The 11,643-nt window shown below is 40.2% G+C and overlaps 1 non-coding gene across 1 annotated transcript; it reads left to right on the top strand.

The window, feature by feature from the left end:
• The first annotated feature begins 888 nt into the window (after positions 1-888).
• On the top strand, positions 889-1,052 carry LOC147269068 (U1 spliceosomal RNA). Its single transcript, XR_015111684.1, has one exon. It is a non-coding gene; the product is annotated as a U1 spliceosomal RNA (small nuclear RNA).
• The last annotated feature ends 10,591 nt before the right edge of the window (positions 1,053-11,643 follow it).

Here is an 11,643-nt window from a genome sequence, read left to right as displayed (position 1 = left end):
GATTGACTCTGAGGAGGATCAGAGAGTGTCTTACTTATTTTGTACATTATCAGAACATATTTCACTGCGTTGTTATGGTGCTACTTGCAAAATCAGATGGAATGTGACAGAGAAAGCATATTCAGTGGAAGACCTTTGCACCATTAGCCAACCCAGTGAAAGCAAAGTTGCATGCCACCTCCATCTTAACCCATAATTCCTCAGCTCATTCAACCATTTCATAGCAATACGTATCGTATGCCAGCATTAGCTAATACGATCCATCATTAGTTACAGCACAGCTCATACCGGGGAAGGTCTGACTATCACATCAGCCAAAGATTGCTTTTGTTTCTTATTATATAAGCTCTTCATGTGTAAGGGGAAGATGATAAAATGATAATAATAGCTTTATTTAAATGGCACCTTTAAAAGCAGAGTTTACTAAGTGCTTTGACAGACAAAGCAAAAGTAGAACGTTCAGGAGGACGACAGAGAGACGATCGTCAGGCCAAACAAAAGCAAAGCAAGATTAGAGAGAATAAAAAATAAATATTGAGCAGGAGGAAGAATAGAATGAGAATAAACATGAAGACATCACATTAGAGCAAATAAACAGTAAATAAGAAATACAAAAATACTAAAATAGAAAGGGGTTTTGAGAAGTGATTCAGAAGAAGCTTGTGGTTCTACAAGCCATTTTTCTTCATGCAGATCGTTGCAAAGTCAAAACCAAACCAGGATCAAATTTAACGAGTCGGCCTTAACTTGATGTTAAACAATGGCTGAAGTTGTTTCCTGAAATTTTACCATCTAGCAGTTTTTACAAGTGAGTCCTTATTTTGTTTGTGTGGTGCAACTATACAAATGCATAATGGAGTTTAAATATCAGGGTATCAGTATCTCCCAGTAGCTCCCTGGCAGGGGAGATACCATGATCACCAAGGCGGTTCTCCCCAGGTGAGGCTCAGCCATTGCACCGGAGTTGTGCTGACCCTGGTGAATTCCCTAAATGTGGAAATCTCAACTGCATATTTTCTGCCAATGGGGGACTGCGTCCACGCCCCCTCTTTTTTTCTTGCTTTTTACACCACAAGCTCCAGCTACTACCTTCCAGCAGAAGATTCAGGGTCCCCAGAACCAGGCTGAACCACTACAAAAACTCATTCCTGCAAACACCTGCTCAACAACCAACAATAACTGTCAGTGCAATAAGCTACATGGTGCAATATTTCATTTCTGTGCAATGATGTGTACATCTTTCTTATTTGTATTTTATACATCGTCCATCCATTCTTCCATTTTCTTCCACTTATCCTGTTAAGGGTCGTGGGGGGTGGAGCCAATCCCAGCAGCCTTTAGGCGAGAGGCGGGGTTCACCCTGGACAGATCACCTGTCCATCACAGGACCAACACACAGAGACAGACAACCATTCGCACTCACAGTCACACCTACAGTCAATTTAGAGTATCAATCAGCCTCGTCCCCTCTTGATGTCTTTGGACTGTGGGAGGAAGCTGGAGTACCAGAGAGAACCCACACAGGAACAGGGAGAACATGGAGACTCCACACAGAAAGATCCTGTGCTGGAGCCGGGACTGGAACCAGGAACCTTCTTGCTGTGAGGGGACAGTGCTGACCACTGCACCACCGTGCCGCCTTATCTTATCTTATCTTATCTTATCCAGATCAATTGCAATTTGCCAGCAAAGGCTACTAACTAGCACTAGTGTAACCAGGAACTACCCATTAACTAGCAGTATGATTCCTGGGGACAGAAATGCAAAACAGTTGTTGAGCGCAAACATCACAAGACAACATGAAGAACATTCATAGCAGGTCAGGAATGAACTCAACTTTTTAAACAGATCCATTGAGTTACTTTCTGTCTTGAGATTGTTTTTATATGCTATGATAATGAGGTATTTAATTCAAAAACACTTCAACATTAATTGGCCAATGTTTAATTAAATCAACCATTCATGGTCTAAATTGCAAAGAGATCCATTTTTCACTTGATTAAAATATGAACCCTTGGTATTTCATCTACTTTAAGTGCCAGTGAGGTGTCAGCAACATGCAGACTCTGTAATGGTAATATCTTATAATTCCTATGAAGAGTGCAATATAATAGTATTTAAACTCTTATAATTTGTAAATAATTTGTTGTTTTTTTTAAATTCTTTGTTTAAGTGCGTTTTTCCGTCTTTGCTTTTTTATTACATAATAGATCACTCAGTGTGTAAAATATAAAGGGGGGAAAAGATACAGTAAAATACATTGTGAAATGTAACGTATTGTAAAATGGATAATTATGTGATTGTATTAACCCAGAACTTTTTGTTATAAAAGTATGAAAAAAAATACCATTGGTATTTTGTCTGCTATCAATATTATCCCTATATCTTTTAAGTTCAAGTGGGATTTCAGAAAAACTGATTTGTCATTACTCTCTAGTCATTGGATTAATTACATTTCCGCTAAGATATCAACTTATCTAGCAGTTTCACCCTCATTTATGTTCTTTAAAAGATACATTCAGTATTTGCAATCTAACATGCATTTGGAAAATGTAATGCAATTGCATATTTACGTCTGAGAATTATCCTTTCAGGGGGCAAAGCAAGAGGATAAGACTATTTAAATGACAGGCACAACAAGATATAAGTTCCAAAGAGGCCACAATGTAATGCAAAAACAAAAAGCATGTCCGCATATTCTGACTGACCCACCTCTCGTATCTTCTGCTCGGCCTACGTCCCTTCATTTACACCCTTTTACTACTGTGGTTCTGCAATTCTAAAGTTCTGCAATTTCATTTGGCAGTTGCTTTTGTCCAAAGCGAAGTACAGCACAAACAAGAGTTCAGCTGCAGAACAGCCATGCACAGAGGTGCTGTTTTGGTACTGCAACCTCATACAAATTTGTGCGGTTTAGGAAATCAGGCTCCAAATCTGTTATTAGCTCACAGCCATGGCTCTGTAAATAGTGCTAAGCAACAGGGGTAATATGGCTAGTGCACTATGCTTGAGGCTAGAATTTCATAGCCAGCTTGGTAGACACTTGCTTTGCACTGTGAACTACAAATCTCACAACCTCCTGACTGTTGGAATCACCTTGCATTTGACTACAAGCAGATACTGGTGGGGATCATCAGGCCTGGATTATAACACCGGGAAAGGGTTGCTGGGGGTGGAGGGGGTCAGTAGATGGATTGCGTGACAGGGTGACAGAAGCCAAGCTGAAACGCTGAGACATGGTAGAGCGACACTAACATCCAACATCTCAGATGTATTAGACTCATTTTGGGCTGTTAAATGTCTTGCAAGTATCGCAAACAGCCACCTGAGATACTTCTACAATCAGTGATATGAGTCAAGAGGCCTTCAGGTTCATCCGTTGAGAAGAATGTTTGTGAATCATTACTGCAGCAAACTGATATTCATAATGGTTACTAGTATAAGTAACACATATTTTGGATATTCAATACAATGATACTAGTTTTAAAAAAAAACAGTATACATACCAACCGTTCACAGTGAGGGCAGAGAAACACCAAACATGAAGCAACTATAATGTTACTCTCTAAGTAGATTGCAAAAAAAAATAAATAAAAAATTCATGGGCAAAGATTTCATCTGAGTCATCACAGGTATTTCAAAGGTAATTGGAGCCTGAGCTGCATGTGGAAATAATCTGTTTTCAAATGATAAAACATGAAGAACACGTTAATATTGCAGAGAGGGAATCATTTCTAACTTCAGTGTGTCCAGGCTACTGAAGGGAGCACCTGGAACAAGAAATGGTCACTTTGTCCTTCATATAAGCAGCAGCCATCAACGCCCAGTGAGTAACATCTCAGCTCTATCTCCGGGCTTCTAGATTAGTCAGTATATCAATTTGGTTGAAGCTATCACAGTATTTAAACTTGACTCAGCTGATCCCTCTGAAACCAGCATGTAATTTACATATCCTAAATTAAAATTGCACACAATTTTCATGGCAAATTGTATCTTCTCTACACTGATAAGGACCAACATTGCTATTGGAGATGTGATTCTCTCCACCTGATGCATTCAATATTAGTCCAATATCCACTCTCACTTTGAATCCCCTCAAACTCTTGAGGGAAATATCTGCCACTTTAGCTGCTCACATCCATGATGTTCACCATTTAAGACTCTAATTTTGTTTGTTGGCCATTTGGTGCTGTGCAGATAGCATTAAGTGATTTTATTAAAGCTTGTTACCTGAAAACAGATGCCCACTGCTGCTGGAAACAATGCTGACGAGAGCCGTAATTTCGCTGAAATTGTTTCAAGCTGAGCGATGTTGCTGCATGGCAGGAGAAAACGGCTGACCAACTTAGATATTTGTAGCTAATAAGATTGATACATACATATTTCTCACCTAATGAATTAATGAGTTAATTATCTACATCTGGCAACGTATCGGTCAATCTATTTCTTATATCCGTACAGTTCTAAGGACACATTGGTGGGTCTGACAATCAAGCTTAAAGCATTGAAGCACCTCTGTGTTCACAGCCTTGACCCACTGGGGATGCCCACTATAATTCCTTTTTAGTTCAGGGCAATTATTTCTATTGTGTTGCTGCCCAGCTTCCATAATGGAGATGAGTGAGTGAGTTATTTCAGCTGAAACCAGTAATGATATATCAACTCTACAAGTGTCTGAAAGGTTTATTATGGACAAAGTGGTGCTGCAGGTGTAACAATGATTAGATGGACAACAGACAATCCCACTGTTAACACCACTTGTGATCTCTCGCAACAGAGATGACAAAAATAACCGTGGTGTTACAGTACAACCGAGAAATGAACGTCACTCTGACACTCGTGCTGAGCAAAGCTGTGGACCGGAGGCAAAAGCTCAGGAGCACTACGAGGGAACTTCTTCAAATTTGCCCCCCCCCCCCCAAAAAAAATCCATTGAGACTCAAAAATGAAACAGACATATTCTGGTGGTCATACCGTAGATCAATGTCGCTTCCTGGTTTCTGTGTGAGTAGCTTTGACCAGTCACATTGAGCAGGGCTCAGTTGCGTCCATGTAAACAGTCCGTGTGGCGTAGAAGAGGTGGAGTGTCGTGGTTTGAGGAAGGAGACAGGTGGACTTAGATGAACGCAAACAGTGTAGAGGCAGGACTCAAAAGGACTTAAGACTGATTACACAAAAATAAATAAACTTAACAGGACGAGGCTAAACCCTGGCAACATGGAGGAATAATGAGGTATGGAGACACAAGGCTCTGACTCCAGACTCTGAACTAAATTACAAACTCTACTAATGACATGCCAAGACACAGCTCTGAGAATACAAGGACAAGGAAGGAGCTGATAGCACAAGAGACACTGGGAGCAGGCCTCTGAGTGATGTGGCCCAACTGACTGACAAGATGCAGGTGAGACTCAAAAAAGATGAAAAACCAGCGCACACAGACACAGGAGGGAAGAGCTTCAAAATAAAACGGAGGACAAAACACGGAGAAAAAAACAAGACATGCAATTAAGAGGAGAACTTAAAAACCAAAGAGTCCATGAAAGCACAAGCTAAATAGTCTAAAACTAAACCTCCAACTCAAAATATTCATGTGATCCATGATATGGAAAGCAGAGATGTATGGTCTGAAAAGTGTCTGTAGTCTTTTGATGATCTAGCAAAGCCATTGTAGTGGTTTTAAACTGTTAACTGAGTGTAAACTGTCATATTGTCATCTTTTAACTCCATGCAAACACCTAAAGCTGCTGTGCAGACTGCAAAGAAAGAGCAACAGACAGAACAAGGAAGTCTTGGACTGGATATCTGCTGGCTGCACCAGAACCCTGAGATACTGGCCCTTGATCCCAGAGCTAGAGGTCATCAGAGCTGGCTGATGGGTTCAGAGCTAGAGGTCATCAGGACCTTACACCCATCTGACCCTCATCAACGTGACATCTCGGGTATGCTTGGGGGAAATTTCATTACATCTGGCACAAAACAACCACTAAATCCATCCACCCATCCATTTTCTATACCACTTTTCTGTGAAGGGAGAGGCTGGAGCCTATCCCAGCTGACATTAAGTGAGACGCGGGGTTCACCCTGGATGGGTCACCAGTCCATCGCAGGGTCATCAGGACCAATTAGGGGTTCAGTATCTTGCTTCCATTTCTAAGGCTGTCAAAGAAATGACTGCTCCTTTTTGCAGTGTAATTTCTCTTGAACTGTTTTTAGCACAGTAAATCTGATCCTGCTGGCCCTGAGGTGCTCATACGTATAATGATCAGTGCTGAAGTCGCTCTTTGTGCTGCTCTTCCTGCCCACCCAAATTCCCCTGGATGCTGTATTATTCACACCAAATTCTTCAAAGAGGTTATAAGGGCTGTGGGCTTCTACTATTGTGAACGGCTCCCTCCTCACAGATGGCAACCCCGATTATCTAAGAATTCAAGTGTTTAGCCTTTCCTGCAGAAAAAAAAAATAAAAAAACTCCCTTATGATTTCAAATCAGTGATATACCTTTTACAATGTTACGGGTTTTTATCTTTGGAGAATGTATTACAAAGCAATGCCAGGAAGTGATGGAATGAGGTAACAATTGAAAAGTGACTGTTCCACTAATATTCTTTTTCATCTCAGTCTCAATTGTAAAATCTCTCTGCTTTTTTCCTCCATTTCAATGTGTGTGCTGCCTCCAATAAATGCCTGAAAATTTCTCTTTTCAAAGTGCAGGCATTCATTTCTGCATTTCTTTGTGTTGAATTCCCATGCGCGCACACATACACGAACACACGCACACTCATTTATTCTCATATTAAGGATGAATCAAGTCAACCTTATAGAGGCCGGCCTTACAATAGAACTGCAACAATACACTTTTCTGTTGCTTGGAATAGTGATTGCATAGTCAAGGAAGACTTTGTAGAGCCTTGCTCATCAAATCCTGCCTAACCTTTGCTGAGTGGATTAGCTCCTCACCAGCACTGCTTCATGAGGCTGAGCACTAATCTAGACAAACCTAACTTATTAGCCCTAGGAGACCTAAAGGCTATTTTCAGGATGATTACGCTACCTTCACTTTTAAGCTCCTGCTCATTATGAGGGGAGGCGATACATGTGTAACAACGCTAGTCTGCAAGAGCGGCGAAGGCCAGACATTTGGATTCAGTCTGAACGTCTGGTCTGCTTTGCCTTTAAGGGGAGAGTTCTTGTTGTCGCAATATAAATCAAACAAAACATCTGCAACAAAGTAAACACATGCAAGATCCCTGCAGAAATATGCACTGAAGCATTCTCGTGCAGATTCAAGTAATTCCCTCTCCCTCCCTGATGGTGAGATGATAATGAGATTTGAGAGATTAATGAGAAAACCAGATTTATTTTCCTCCAGTCCACTAATTCTGTCCTCGTATAGCCACATAATGGACCAGCTAAGGCTTTTTAGAAACTAAAAGTTGAATTCTACACTTAAAAGCTTAGGCTTGCCTTGATTACCCAGTCTTTTTTGTAGCTCTAGTACACACACAACAGTTTTGATGTCTGCATCCCAAGTCTATAGTCCTCCTCTGGACTGTGCAAGAGCTGCAGAAATGAACACACGCTTGTTAAATCCATATAAGATGTTTCACTGTTGCCTCATGTGCAATCTCTTACTTCATCATTGTCTCACTGCACCACTGGCTGCCCTGGATATCAACTCCCGAATCAGAAAATACATTAGTTCACCATAATATTTCCCAATTATTTTTAGAATTCTTATCTAATCTGCTGCATTAATTTAAGTCTGGAAAACAGCCAAACAAACAAAAGGCATGAATGCAAATTCAGAGGCAGACTGTTGAATAAAAAGAGCTTGTACCAAAACAGATTTCTTAAGTGGGTGGTGACCAATCAGACGGGGATTAAGTAAAAAAGTGAAGTCCAGGGAGAAAACAGGTGACATTCAAGTAACCGGAAAAAAACAGTCTGCAGAGAGAATGAGTGGAACTCAAAGAACAGAGGAAACAGAAAGGTTGTAGACTAGTTACTGACAGATAACCAGGGAGTATCTCAGTCGTAGCTGGTGCTGATGCTCTAAATGCTCAGGAAAGGTGCTCCGTTGCCTCTTTTCTTACCTCCTCTACAGAATACCTGCTTTACAAAAGGAAAGGGGATAATCTCACAACACACCACTTGATTGTTATAAAACAATCATGACAATCAAGGGACAGGAAGCTTCCGTCACTTCTTATAATGCAGTTTCGATGCTAAGTTCTAACTTGCTAATATTTATGTTGTGGGGGTGAGACAGAATGCTCAGCTTGATTTATAGGTCCGTGTTGAATCAGCACCCTGCCACAGACCCTACGGAGAAGCCTGACGTGCATGCACAGCTGCTCTGACTTGTCCACATGGTAGCAAATCATTTCCTCTCCCACCTCCTCTTCTAGTCAGAGCTCTTTTCAGCGGAACTATTTCTTCTACGAGTTCAGATTCCAAAACCGCTTCCTACATATCAGCCACAAATGTTGGAACCAATTAAAGCCTTGCACAGCCACACCACTGCAGAGGTAGGAGTGCTCAGCGACATTAGTTCCTTATATAAAATAACTGAAATGCACTCACGCTGCTGGACCTCCAGCAGTCGAGCAGAGGACCCGACATGTGACTGTGCATGGATTTTTATACAATCATTATATCAGTTTAGATTTTTCGGCAAATATGCAGGGACAGAACGAGAGCAAAGATGCGCATAGTCACTGATCCCATGAGTCTTAATGATAATGATAGTGACAATAATAATAATAATAATACACTTATATTTCACCTTGCCAAAGAAAGGCCTGCTTTGAGGGAGTATCAACTGACTGGAGTAAGCCACAGGTCAGAGGGAGCCAGGTAGGTTGTGGGTGGTTGTGTGTGATGAGGAGGAGTTTAAAGTGGCTTTGGGAGCCAGTGGAAGCTCTGAAGGATGAGGGGGACGTGGTCGCAGGTCTGGGAGTGCCTGATCAGGCAAGCAGAGGAGTTCTGAATATATTGGAGTTTTGCTGTTAGGATTTCAGATGTAGGTACCATACAGAGTACACTGTCGTTCCCCAGACTGGGAGTGATGATGACGTTTGGAGAGGTACAGAGATGGGCTGTGGTTTTAGGTGATGTGTTAAACATGTGGTTGGAAGGAGAGTTTATCAGTGGTTGAGTTTGAAGCAGTTATTTGAAGAAGTTGGTTTGAAGCCAGGATTTTACCTCCATGATGCAGTGGAGTGAGTTACAGTTGTGATTTGTTTGTTGTGAATGAAGCCTGATGTCGCCTTCTATGAAGGTCCAGGAAAAGTGGTGAGGAAAAACATGTAATTCTGTCTTTGTTGGGAGTAAACAGTGATTAGACAGGTGGAACCCATCGGTGCAGGACAGGCCATCAGAAAAAGTGGGAAACACACCAGAGCAGAAATACGAGAAGTGCGTTATAGTAACTTAAAACAGTAAGCAAACATAACCTTCCACGCCTGGCGGCGCTTCACAAGTACTCTTGACTTAGACACTCCTGTTAAATCACATGAAAGTGGATCGGTAAAAGAGCTTGATTAGGTTCTTCATCAGTGACTCAGATGAAATCACTGGTCAGTGTGGCATAGAGGAAAATCTCTCTCACGACAATATATTCAGGATTATTTAAAACAATCTGCATAATTAATGACCGTGAATTTTTGTGACCTTTAATTTTGGTTTGACATTCCTGCTCCAAATTAAATACTTGCATTGGTTCATTTATAGGTCAAGTTATTATTTATTGCAATAAAGCCCAGGAGCTTTGTCAAAAAAAGAATAATTATTTTTAGCTCTGCAATGATTTATGTCACTTATTGGGGAAACTTAAAAAATGGTGAGCACTTTTAAGAATTTATCTTTGTTATTACATCACTATGTGCCACAGGATAATGTTTGGTACACTAATTTAAATGAGACATTTAGGGTTTATGTAGCAGAAGATAGAACCCAGTGGTTTGAATAATGCGCTTTACTTCTTAATAGCCTCTATTTTTGTATATGAGCCCAGAAGAATGTCCTATTTATTTGTCATTGCTGACGTTAGCTTACAGTAGTTGACTACAAAGGTTCTGCCAAATAGGACACCAACAGCCCTGTGCATGCAGCATGTTGACTTTTAGCCTATTTTTAGTGAAGTGCACATACACTAAATCCAGAGTGCACACATTAATACGCTATTGTTAACCTTTGCAACTTCAGTTTAAAAACCCACAATGCTTAGAGCTGTGCAGGTCTGGAACATTCTTGCAGATGGTCTATATTCACCTTAAGTTGTACCTTGAGTTGTTCAGGTTTTTTGTTGGGTTTTTTGTTTTTTGTTTTTTAAACCTTTTTGTATCCAAAAATATAGAAAGAAAATCAAATGTCATTGATGTATTCACTGGTATTTTGTGACTGATGCATTTGAGGAAGAATCATACACGGGTGACCAGCACAACAATCGCTCAGAAATAAAAAGCGTGTAAATTTGGAGTCAAAGGTGTTTGGTTCTAATATTCCTACAGCTGAGCGTTTGATCTTTGCTGTGTAAAACAGCGCAGTCAAAATCAGATTGAGGCAGTCCTATGTGTATGGTTATGACATCATCAGTATTTTTAGAAACTGATTGTGTTATGAATTCAGCAGACATGAGTATGGGAGAACCTCCAGTATCCAGCAGTTAGACACGAGATATGGAAAACATGTTTGTACAGTGACGTGAACCAATTTTGACCAACCAGAAACTGCAAAAAAAGCATATATAAAAAATATGATCAGCTATCAAATTTGATTTAAATTCAGAATGTCTTATCTTATCAACACTTAGCAGCATAGACAGCACCTGCTGCAGTTAGTATATGAGGAATCCTGTACTAATGAGGCTTTGCTCAACCACACAATCGTTTTGACTCTTAAAAAAAAAAGAGGAGGTTCCCCTTCAGTTCTCTTAGGTTCCTCAGAGATGATCCAGCTGATAACGGAAACATTTAAAGTCATGTTCAATTAAGGATTCAAGCTCATTTCAATACCAAAGAGCTAGAATACATCAGTACTTCTCATTAGTTGTCTGCTGTGGTCTCACCTAATTAAATACATCACCCTTAGTGGTCAGTTTTATACTTACCAAAAAGGACATTACATTATGAGAGCACCGCTGAGACCTATTAGCCACAGGCATTACTTTTCTGTTTAGAGATGATGTGCATACAAATCTGCTCCGTATGCGCTAAAATCAGCTATCCAGTAATGTCTAGAGAGAACCGGCAAAAGGATCTTAGGCATAGCTATAAAACATATTCATGGGATTGTTATCAAAAATGTTAGTTTACATTAAAAATGTATGTTTAATTAAATGAATATGAGATTATTCATGTTAAAAGATAGCAAAATTTCAATATCTCCCCTACTACAAAAATAAGTTATTATCAATTTAAAAAATAATCTAATATTCCTCCACCAACTGCCCACACACACAAAAAAACCACTCTCCAATTCCATCCTGAACACCTAACAGTCCAATTAGCTAACAACCCCTCCCAAGTCAAAGATGGATGCCACTCTCATTGATATTACAAGCAGGAGATGGAAACTACGGGTTTTCTTAAGCCCTGAACATAAAAAAAATCTCAATTCTTGTTATTATCAGAAATGTAT

Source organism: Aulostomus chinensis, chromosome 2 (genome assembly GCF_037954235.1).
Source record: "Aulostomus chinensis isolate RoL2024-O1b breed Wild chromosome 2, RoL_Achi_v1.0, whole genome shotgun sequence".
Lineage (NCBI taxonomy): Eukaryota > Metazoa > Chordata > Actinopteri > Syngnathiformes > Aulostomidae > Aulostomus > Aulostomus chinensis.
Note: the sequence above shows the minus strand (reverse complement) of the source record. Positions and strands in the feature narration are given on the sequence as shown.